Source organism: Chiloscyllium punctatum, chromosome 7, assembly GCF_047496795.1.
Source record: "Chiloscyllium punctatum isolate Juve2018m chromosome 7, sChiPun1.3, whole genome shotgun sequence".
Taxonomy (NCBI): Eukaryota; Metazoa; Chordata; class Chondrichthyes; order Orectolobiformes; family Hemiscylliidae; genus Chiloscyllium; species Chiloscyllium punctatum.
The window spans coordinates 1,774,070-1,786,214 of NC_092745.1; positions in this window are offsets into that span (position 1 = coordinate 1,774,070).

Sequence of the window (12,145 nt, forward strand, 5' to 3'; positions counted from 1 at the left end):
CATCTGGTCCAGATCCTGTTGTAATCTGAGGAAACCCTCTTCGCTGTCCACTACACCTGCAATTTTGGTGTCATCTCCAAACTTACTAACTGTACCTCTTATCCTCGCATCCAAATCATTTATATATATGACAAAAAGTAGAGGGCCCAACACTGATCCTTGTGGCACTACACTGGTCACAGGACTCCAGTCTGAAAAACAACTCTCCACCACCACCCTCTGTCTTCTACCTTTGAGTCAGTTCTGTATCGAAATGGCTACTTCTCCCTGCATTCCATGAGATCTAACCTTGCTAATCAGTCTCCCATGGGGAACCTTGTCGAATGCCTTACTGAAATTCATATGTATCACATCTACTGCACTGCCCTCATCAATCTTCTTTGTTACTTGTTCAAAACATTCAATCAAGTTTGGGAGACATGATTTCCCACGCACAAAGCCATGTTTACTATCCCGAATCAGTCCTTGCCTTTCCAACTTCATGTACATCCTGTCCCTATAGTTTATATGCCTAAATTCACTCTCCCCATGTTATTGTCCAGTCGTCGTGCTCACAATCCCCAACAGCAGCCACATTACCTTCCATCTGAAACAGGTAGCCACTCCCATCAGCTTCCTCCCTACACAGAGAACACCAGGCTGTCTTCGTGGAGATGAAAGATGCCTTCTTGAGACTTCACACAAGACATATGGCTTCCCTCCTCACCACTAGAAAACCATGTTAATGTCCCACATGTTTATCATGAGCAACGGAGCCACGAGGATCAACGTAGAACAGTCTGTCTGTGCAGCCTCTGCCCCACTTGTTCATCGTGTTAGAGCATCATTTAGGAAACACTTAAGACTGCCAATGCTGGAGATCAGAGTAGAGAGTCGATTGCTGGAAAAGCACAGCGGGTCAGACAGCATCCTTGAAGCAGGCGAATCGACGTATTGGGCATAAGCCATTCATCAGGAATCAGCTTCAATTACCTCATTCTGCCCCCGTGTAAGTGCATTGAGGTGAGAATGGCCTCCTGCTGTTCCTGTATAAGTGACTCAAGGGACTGACTGGCTTCTTCCTTGTCCAATTGGGCAGGGCCAAGGGCCTGACTGGGTTATCCCTGGTTTCTGTTTGACAGCTCGATGTCGTGACAAGTGTGACAATGCAGCAGCTTTAAGAGGTTATTTTGTCCGGGTTTCTTTTAAGAGAGATTGAACGATTGTTACCAAGCTGGTTAGTTAAGACCACTTGAGTAACAGCTAGGGAGGCCTTGGGTTTATTTTAATGCAACCTGAATGGGTGTGGCCAGCTCTCACAGATTAGGATCTCTGGGTTTTGGTTTCTCAGTAACATCAGAAACTATGGGGTCTCCACAGAGTTGGAAGCTTCAGGGAATGTCTCCTGGCTGCTACTCTCTCTGAATTTTCTCTTGATGCTGTTTATAATTCCTGGATTGTAGAAATGTTTGTGACATTCTGTGTCTGAATATTTATTTTTGCCAAGGCTGTGTTTATGGGATTTCCCTATATTGGAACAGTTCATTAGTAATAGTTCCTAGATCTATTATTTTGTTAAGCTGTCCAATACAATTACGTTATTCTAAATTCCTCTTTCTGTGGTATTATTTCTTCCTTCGTATTGAAATGGATGGTATTTTGCTTCACACTGAGTAGTTTGACCAGTCACATTGCATCTGGAACAGAAATTTACATTTCCTTTAAAATAAGAAAACATTCGAGTCGAGGCTATTGCCGTCAAATATTTTCGACGGGCTCTGGTGTGGTCCATCACACTAGACTCCTTCTCTTCCTGTGTAATAGGCTGGAGGCACTGAATGGGCTATCCCTGTTCTTCTCCAATAATGTCAATGGACTGAATGGCTTCCTCATATTCCTGTGAAACCAGCCTGAGGTGCTGAATGAACTCTTGTTTTACTGTGGCAATGCGCAATGTCAGGCAGTGCTGTTACATGAATGTTACTGATACTTTAACAGAACAAACCTTAATGGAGTCTGGGACTTGCTGCACACGGACACAGACCAGTTCAGGAGCTGACGGGGGACAAAACGTTCTGAACATTGTGGAATCTTCAGTGACCATCCCCACTTCTCTTCTTATGGTGGGGAGGGTGGGGGCGGGGAGACATTGATGAAGCAGCTGAAGCTGTTTTTGAAGATGAAGCTACCCTGAGGATCTCCCACAGAGGTGACCCAGGACTGAGATGATGAGCATCTTCCTTTGTGCCATGTTTGACCCCAAACACTGGAGAGTTTACTCTGATTCCCATTAAGTCCAGTTTTGTTAAGCTCCATTATGTCAACAGAAGGCAACCACTGCCTTGATATCGGGACCAGTCATTTTTATCTGAACCCCTTTCTCAACCTCTTTTGTTCACATCAATATGCCATGATATAGGGGCAGCAAGTGTTTTCTTCAAACAGGTGGTATTGAATGTCAGGATTTCTCTTCTCAAGAGTGTTCGGAGAGCTGGATGACTGAAAGTATTTGAAGAAGAGGTAGATGGATATTGACCTGAAAGAGAGGTGAGGGCTATGAAGAATTGGGTATGAAAGAGGATTTGAGGCCAGGAGCAGATCAGCCATGATCTTAGTGAAGGGCAAGGTAGGTTTGGGGAGTGAACGACATGCCCCTGTTTCTGATGTTCTTACATTCTGTTATTGGAAAGTTAGTGGGTGTTATTTTTGTTCTGGTATTGCATATTGCAGTCAGGGAGACCAGATGATTTTGTGAGCCATCTCTGGGTGAGGTATGTGGGCTATATTCACAGTGAATCTGGGTCTACAACATGACCAACAAATGGAGCACAAGCTGCAGATAGGGGAAGCTTTCTAAAGAGAGATGAGGGGCCTCTTTCATACGCAGCCTGGATTTTCCAATTACATTTCTCAAATCATCTCAAACCGTGTGGGACAGTACTGAGGGACTGAGTGGTCGCCTGTGTTTCTGTGCAAAAGATTATAGGAGTAAGTAGCCTCCAACTATTCCTGTATAGCAGGTTTGAGGGGCTGAATGGAACACAGGAACATGGGACTGAGGAGCAGGAGTGGGTCATGAGATACTTTGAGCCTCCTCCACCAGGCACTAAAATTGTAACTGATCAGGTTGTGGTCTCAGCCCCACTTTCCTGTCTGCGTCCCATTGTGCATGACTCACTTCCTTGTCAAATATTTAACTAACGCAGCTTTCAATCAATGTGAACATAGAGACACGATAACCTTCCGCTGAAGAGAATTCCGACGAAAGGTCCTTTCAGAATTATTCGTCATGCCTCTTATAGAATCAGAGAGTCATGCAGAACGGAAACAGACCCATTAATCCAATCTGTTCACTCCGACCAGATATCAAATCTGATCTCGTCCCATTTGCCAGCATTTGGTAAATATCCCTCCTCTTTCACATACTTTTTAAATGTGCGATTGTAACCGCCTTCACCACTTCCTCTGACAGCACTTTCTGTACACACACCACTCTCTGTGTGAAACATTTATCTTCAGGTCTCTTCTAAACCATTCGCCCTCTCCCCTTCAACCTATGCCCACTTTGTTCTGGACACCCCTACCCTGGAGAGCAGAACGTGGCTGTTCAGAATATCCATGTCCCTGATGGTTTTATATACCTCTATAATGTCACCCCTCAACCTCTGACACTCCAGGGAGAAACACCTTAACCTAACCAGCCTCTCCCTAAAGCTCAAACCTCTAGTCGTGGGACATCCATGTCAGTCATTTCTGCAGAAAACCGAGTTGTACGCAGTATTCTTAAAGTGGCCTCACCAACGTCCTGTACAGATACAACATACCACCACAACCCCTATACTCAATGCTCTGACTGATTAAGGCAAATGTGCCAAATGTGTTCTGCACCACACTGTCTACCTGCGACTCCACTTTCAAGGAACAATGTCCCTGCAGTCCTCAGTCCTTTTGTTCCACAACACGCCCCAGGACCAGACCATGAAGTATATAATGTCTGCCCTGATTTGCATTCCCAAAATGCAAAGCTTCATATTTATCTAAATTAAACTTCATCTGTTACTCCTTGTCCCTTTGTCCCATCTAATTGCGGTCTTGTTGTACTCTGAGATAATCTGCTACACCACCTTTCTGATGTCATCTGTAACCTTACTACCTATGGCCCAATATTCACATCTAAATCCTTTACATAAATGATGAAATGCAGTGAACTCAGTACTGATTCTTACAGCACACTGCTGCTCACAAGCCTCCAGGTTGAAAAATATCCCTCTTCCTTCAAGCCATTTGTGACCAGCTTCCTCTGTGTCTCATGTGACTGAAACTTACTAATCTGTCTACGAATCAGAATGAAATACTAGTTATGAAGAGGGGCTGAGTATGTTAAGTTTATTTTCACTCGATAAAAGGAGATTGAGGGGGAACCTTATTGAGATTTACAAAATCATGAAGAGTATAGCCAGGGTGGATAGAGACAAGCTTTTTCCCAGGATGAAGGATTCAATAACGAGAGGTCATGCTTTCAAAGTAAGAGGTGGGATGTTTAAGGGGGATACACGCGGTAAGTACTTCACACCAAGGGTGGTGGGCGTTTGGAACGCGTTGCCAGCAGAGGTGGTAGAGGCAGGCACGGTCGATTCATTTAAGATACGTCTGGACAGATGCATGAGTAGGTGGGGAGCAGAGGGATACAGATGCTTAGGAATTGGCCGACAGATTTAGACAGTACATTTGGATCGGCTCAGGTTTGGAGGGCGTAGGCCCTGTTCCTGGGCTGTAAATTTTCTTTGCTCTTTGTTCTTTAAATGAACATCTTGCTGATGTCATTATAGACAACGTCTACCAAATTTCCTTCATCAATCGTCGTTGTCACCTCTTCAAAAAACTCAACCAAATTAATGAGACATGATTTCCCATGCAGAAAGCCATGTTGTCTACTCCGATCAGCCCTTGCCTTCCAAAATGTATGTAAATTGTGTCCCTCAGAATCCCCTCCAACAACTTACTCACCACTGACATCAGGCTCACCGGTCTATAGTTCCCCGACTTTTTTGGGTCACTGCTTCCTTTTCTAGTCCCACTCCTCCACTGCTCACAACAAATGTTAAATGTAACCAGGTTGGTGATATGGTCGAAGATATTTGTCTCAGACTGGGTCAGGGTCAGTTTTAGGAATAAGTCAGGCTAGTTTCTTTAATCTGCTAAAACAACACGTTTATGAACGAGAGCAATGTTACTCAAACTATGATGGAAAGATGAATGGCAAACTGTTTGGGTATTGCAATTATATAATCAATATTTCCCTTTCTGAAAATGCTGACACACACACACACGCACACACACACACACACACACACACACACACACACACAAATCTCTGCAATTTTAACTTGAAATAACATGGTCCAAATATTATTGGAACTCATGACAAAGGAAAAATTGTGAGATTGTCCAAAACCTTATTCTGTTTCTGAAGATATTGTACTCACACAGCTGCTAGCAATGGGATTTCATCCTGGGAGAGTTGGGATTTGGCTGAATTCCCTTTGTTTTAGGCAGTGAGTAGATTCCAGTGAATTCTGGTTAGGGATCTTCCAAAGGGTGGCACGGTGGTTAGCACTGCTGCCTCACAGCACCAGGGACTTGGGTTCGATTCCAGCCTTGGGTGACTGTCTGTGTGGAGTTTGCACATTCTCCCCTTGTCTGTGTGAGCTTCTAATTGGTGATCCAGTTTCCGACCACAAACTGTGTAGGCTCGGTGGATTGGTCATGCTAAATTGTCTGTAGTGTTCAGAGATTTCTAGGTTATGTGCAATAGTCAGGGGTAAATATAGAGAAATGGGTTGGGAAGGTTGGTATGAACTTGTTGGGCCAAAGGGCCTGTGTCAACACTGCAGGGATTCCATAAAAATAAGAACGGTAACGATGACTGTAGAGGGTTTTTTTTTAGCTCGCACACATTGCTGTGATGAGGAACAATGAAGGAGAGAGAGTGTAATAGGCCATTCCTTCTCAGGCAGATTACATTTTCTCTCTCTCTGAGTCGAATCACACAGTAATGTCATCCTCTCCCAAACTGGACCATGTGAGGTCTCCTTGTACATTGTCCAAACTATGTCTCCATCACATTCCCTGTTCCATGAAGGTGCATCATTGCTGCTGTCATACACAGTGCCATACCTTTCTCAGAAAATGGTCTCGGCCGATTTGAAGATATTTTTATATGTCCCTGCATCATTAAAAAATAAAAAAAATTAATTTATTCAGAATACCTGTGTTAAACTGAATGCATTTTTTAAAGAAATACAGAAATTGCTGGAAAAGTTCGCCAGGTCTCTCAGTACCCTGATGCAGTAGTTGTACCAGCCTCCACCACTTCCTCTGGCAGCTCATTCCATACGCACACCACCCTCTGTGTGAAATGGTGCCCTTTAGGCCACCTCAAAACCTTTCCCCTCTCACTTTCCACCAATGCCCTCTAGTTTTGAACGCCCCTAACCTGTGGAAAAACCCCTCACTACTCACCCTATCTTTGGCCATTTTGATTTTGTAAATCTTTACTGCTGCAAAATGTGACTCCAATCAACACGAATGGCTGTACTTTCAGTCATCCTGGGCCTAAATTCTGAAATTCAATACTGACACCTCTTCCTTCTCCATCAGGTCACAATTCTAAATCCATTTTTATCAGTTTGTTCAGATGTATCCTGAGATACTTCTGTGGGCTTTACGCCTAGACCTTTGTGCCCAGAGGCAGGGACACTAGCATCACTCAGCAATACCAATAAAGCTGTAACAGTATTCCCCTGTGTGCTTGTTCATCAGACTGTTCTGACATGCTGTGACATACCTCTGCAACAGGCAGGACTTGAATCCAGGCCTTCTAGCCCAGAGCTAGGAACACTACCACACAAGTTCAGGAATTGGAATCAAATCCAGGGCTCTGGCTCAGAGACAGGGACACTACCCACCACACTACCATACCCAGATTTTGGGTCATATTTTAGTGCCCACTTTCAGCTTGATGTGGATTTATTATAATCAGGTTCCCATTACTGAATTACAAACAACACTTTGTATTGTTAAACAAATGCAAGATATTTGTCTCAACTGTAGGATATTGAGTATACTTTCTATGCTATCGAAATTAACTATAAACATCTTTAAGAGCTATTATCTGTAGTCTGCAATATTAAGGAAAGAAATCCTGCAGACACACGCTGCCCAAAAAAGAGTCTCAAATAGATATTTATTACTGAACACCAGAGACGAGGGAAGAGCTTAATTTCTGGCCCCAAAACACCGATCACTCTTCCCAACTCTCACGTGCAACTCCCCTTTTCGTAAAATCATGGAATGACACCAGGCCGGTGATTACTGTCCAGCCTCTCCTCCCCACTCACTGTGTCAGCAATCTGTCCCTCCTCCCCCTAACCACACAAGGCAACCCAAGCTCAGGGTCTTCGTGAAAATCAAGGCCGGAGTGTGTCGGCTTCCTGGAGAGGGATGGGCATTTTAAAATTGAAGGGGGAGGGGGAGGTGGCAGTAATATCACACACTGGGCTGAGGGGAGGCTGATGGAGTTTAGTTTGGATTAATGCGAGGTATTGGATTTGGTAAATCAACCAACAGCAGGACCTATACAATTAAAAGCAGGGCCTTTGGCAGTGCTGTAGTACAGAAACATATGCCGTCAGGTTTAATTCTTTAAAATTTGCATCTCATATAGATAGTGTGGTTAAGAAGGTGTTTAACACACATGTCTTCATAGGACAGACCTTTGAGTATCGGAATTGGGATGTCATGTTGAGGTTGTACACGACATTGGTGAGACCTCTGTGTCCAACCTGGTCATCCTGCCCGCTCATTCCATAGGCACACCACCCTCTGGGTGAAAAAGCTGCCCCTTAGGTTACTTTTAAATGTTTCCCATCTCACCTTAAGCCGATGTCCTCTAGTTTTGGACTCCCCGTACCCTTAGAAAATACCTTGACTATTCAGTTTGATATTACTGACGTTGATATTATTAAGCTGGAGAGGACTGAGAAGAGATTAACCTGGATGTTGCTGGGAGAGGAGGGAGTGAGTAATAAGGAGAGGCTGGATAGGCTGGGACTTTTTTCATTGAAGAATATGAGATTAAGCAGTAATTTTGAGAGGTTTATAAAATAATGAGGGTTACAGAGATGCTGAAGGGCTGATGTCTTTTCTCTAGAGTTGGGGATTCAAAACTGTGGGATTTTTAAGGTGCGAGGAAAAGGATTTACAAATGTCATGAGAGGCAATTATTTTAGACAGAAGCTGGCTTGTGTGTGGAATGAACTTCCAGAGGAAGTGGTGAAAGCAGGGACAGTTACAATGTTTAAAGGTCATTTAGATCAGTACATGTATAAGACATCAGTTTGGATGGTGTGGTGAGCAGCTGCCCTCTCCCTCCCCGTCTCTGAATGAATCCCTGTTGGTTTTCACCCTTTGCCAATGCCTGTGCAGTGGCGTGGGGAGGCCAGCAGAGGGTGGCATTGCATCACTTTAAGCACCACAGAGACTGCCAGACCTGCGCCACACAGAGACACACAGATACACACACAGGAATGGTTAGGACACGGCGTGAAGCTCATCTGGGAACTTAAATGAAACATTAAAAAATGCTTAATTCGCCTCGTAAACTGTTAAAATATGAGTGACAGAGAACTCCCAAATTCCACTGTTTAAATAAAAACATCAATTTATTTTTTCACTCTGAAAGTGAACATTTTACATGAACTATTCACAACTCTGGGACCCTCTTTCTCTTAACTGCTTATTACCCGACTCCAGCTCTACAGCAATATACAGTTTCTGGGTTTTCTATCCTCTCATATCACAGGTGCTTGTATGCTCCCAGTTCAGAACAGCATTCCCTCTCTCTTAAAGGTACAGTACACAGTTTCAACTTCATCACATTATACACTGATGAATATCGATAAGTGGGACCTATCCGGATTTCTCTTGCTCTGTGGTTTGTCAATATTTCATTCGCTCCGTCTGGTTTGTGTCAGGGGGTGCAGGAGCAGAGGGCGCTGGGTGTATATGAGCACAGATTGTTGAAGATATCAGGACAAGTGGGGAGAGCAGTAACTATCACAGATTAGTTTCAGTATCTGAGCTGTTTACAGGGGGAGGTGTAGGAGGGAGTCTCCGTGCTCCCTTCCTGGGATGTTATGGTGACAATGTGTTGTGAGCCCACCCTCCTGCCCACCGAGACCGTGGGGATTCCATTTGTACCAGCTCAACACAAAAGGGAGATGGCATCAGGGCCACGGCTTCTAAGTTGTGCCGAGGGGAAACGGAGCTGCCAGTGGGTTTTAAGGGAGAATTGTCCTTCACTGAACATTGCTCCTTACTCAGTCGGTGGGACGTGGATGTTTCAGAATCTCCACACGAGGCGTCCCGGTCCTCTCCAGTTCCTACCAGGGTGCTCCCCACATGGCGGGGGGAGGGGGGTGAGGGAACGGATATCGGGCACTCCACCATCCGGCTTGGCCCTTTCTGTCCTATTCCAGGCTGGTGGTGGTAACGATGCGTTGTGAGCCCACCATCCTGGAATGGGAGGGAGGGAGGGAGGGTGGGAGTGGGTGGCCCTGCTGTTATTGTTAGTGTAGGTGGGGAGGGGGTCATGGTGAGGTGTCCAGAGGGAGTCAGTCCACAGTGTTGTATCCATGCAGTGTTATTCGTGTGGGGGTGAAGTGGGGGGAGGGGGGAGAGAGAGGGAGAGAGAGAGAGAGAGACAGAGACAGAGAGAGAGACAGAGAATGAGACAGAGAGAGAAGGTGCAGCATGCGACAGTGTGAGTGGTGGAGCATGAGTCTTGTTCGGGGGTCGGTGCTATAACAGATATACAGTGAGTGTGAGGGAGCAGAGAGAATACAGTGACCCTTATCCTGACAGAGCGGGAAGGTTATTGATGCTTGTCCTGTATTGCTGGACATTTCTTCAGACCGCAGATACTGCACTGAGTTGGGTGGGGAGCTCAGACCATACTCGGTGGTTCTGGTTGTGTCGTCCCCTCTGGGAAGAGAATGGTCCCCCTCTGTACTAGCCCATCCACCAGGTCCTCCGTGCCCCTGTTGAAAAACCGTGGTGTAATGGTCCCTTATCTGCCAGGCTCGGGGTAAACTGCAGGGCAGCTCCTAATGGAGAAAGCTCAATCGTGTGCCCAATGGCCTTTTAAAGATGACGTAAGTGTCAGGGATGACGGAATATTCAGGGGCATCTGGGTGATGGTTTGTACCTCCAGCCGTGAAGGACTCCATTTACAAGGCTGTGGAACAAATGCTCATCCAAAACTCTCCATCATCTGACCTCACACCAATATCCCTTTTTCCCATCTTTCCTGGAAGACAGGCTCATGTTACAAGATGTATTCAAAGTGTCTACATTTCAGCATTCTGCAACCTGGGAACACATGCTTCCATGAACTGTCTCTCAGTCTCCCCCTCTCTGTCTAGACCCCAAACCCCTCCCATGTGGTGATATCTAAACTGATTCCCCCGCCTGGTCTTTCTGGCAGTGATGTTCACACCCACAGCACACCCTTGTCAGGGCAACAATGGGGATATGGAGCTGTAAATGGATGGGAGATACACATCCTGTCACTTCCAGCCCGGTCTGCAAGTTTCCCCACACTGGGCAGGGATCTAACACAGTGTTACTGAGCAACGCACCGGGGTGGGGTGCACAGTCCTACATGCTGGGAGGGTAACTGTTCCTGGGTTACAGATCAATGCACTGGGGTGGTGTACACAGTCCTACATGCTGGGAATGTAACTGCTCCTGGGTTACAGATCAATGCATGGGGTGGTGTACATAGCTCTATAATCTGGGAGGGTAACTGCTCCTGGGTTACAGATTATTTCACTGGGGTGGGGTTCACAGTCCTACATGCTGGGAGGGTAACTGCTCCTGATTTGCAAATTAATTCACGGGTGATCACTGCACAGATCGCTGTGCTTGGGCAGTCATTCTGGTTGAGGTTTATACATACTGCAATGATGTGGTCTGTGCAGCTCCCCATGCTGGATGGATATTCTTTACAGGTTCACACATTTGTGCCCTGCTGAGGTCTGCACAGCTCCCCGTGCTGGACAGATATCTAGTCCAGGGTTATAGATCAATGCACTGCTGTGGTCTGCACAGCTCCCCGTGCTGGACAGATATCTAGTCCGGGGTTATAGATCAATGCACTGCTGTGGTCTGCACAGCTCCCCGTGCTGGACAGATATGTAGTCCGGGGTTATAGATCAATGCACTGCTGTGGTCTGAACAGGTCCCCGTCCTGGACAGATATGTAGTCCGGGGTTATAGATCAATGCACTGCTGTGGTCTGCGCAGTGTTCCACTCTGGCCAGATTGCTAGGTTGTATTGAACAGTGTAATGGATGAATTTGGACAGATTCCTGGGTTGTACTGAGCAGTACACTGGCCTGGTCTACACAGTGTTCCCCGGTGAACAGATATCTCCTCTGGGTGTATGGTCTCTGGGCTGGTTCTGTAAGGTGGATTGAGAATGTGCTATATCTAACCATTTCAGCTGATCAGGCAATGCCTTTAGTTCCCATTCCTGTGATTGGACCCTCCGTCTCTCACCCCATTAATGTTACAGTGTGTCCAGGTACAGTACATCATGTTGATGGGTGGGTAGGGGAGAAAGGTCATGGACAGGTCAAGGGGTTCCCTGGAACGTTCTGTCCCCAACATTCTATAACTGACATTCCCCGGAACGTTCTGTCCCCGACATTCTATAACCGACATTCCCCGGAACGTTCTGTCCCCGACATTCTATAACCGACATTCCCCGGAACGTTCTGTCCCTGATATTGTTTGTGAACGGCCGGACGTCAGTGAATTGAACAAACGATAAGATGCTGAGGGAAGAGATCCTGTTCCAGGGAGAAGGAGACTCTGTTCCAAAGGCCCCTCAGGCAGTTAAAGGGATGAATACGTTTTCCCTGCATTTACATTTCTTCCCGACACAGGATCGACAACAATTTAGATCAAAATACAGGAATTCCCAAACTCCGTTTGTCTTCAGGAAACTGGGAGAGAAACCTTCAGGACAGCAACGTTTCCACGTATTAGGAACTGGGAAGGAGTGACCTGTGTCTGCTCTCGAGTGATCGAGTGTGTGGGA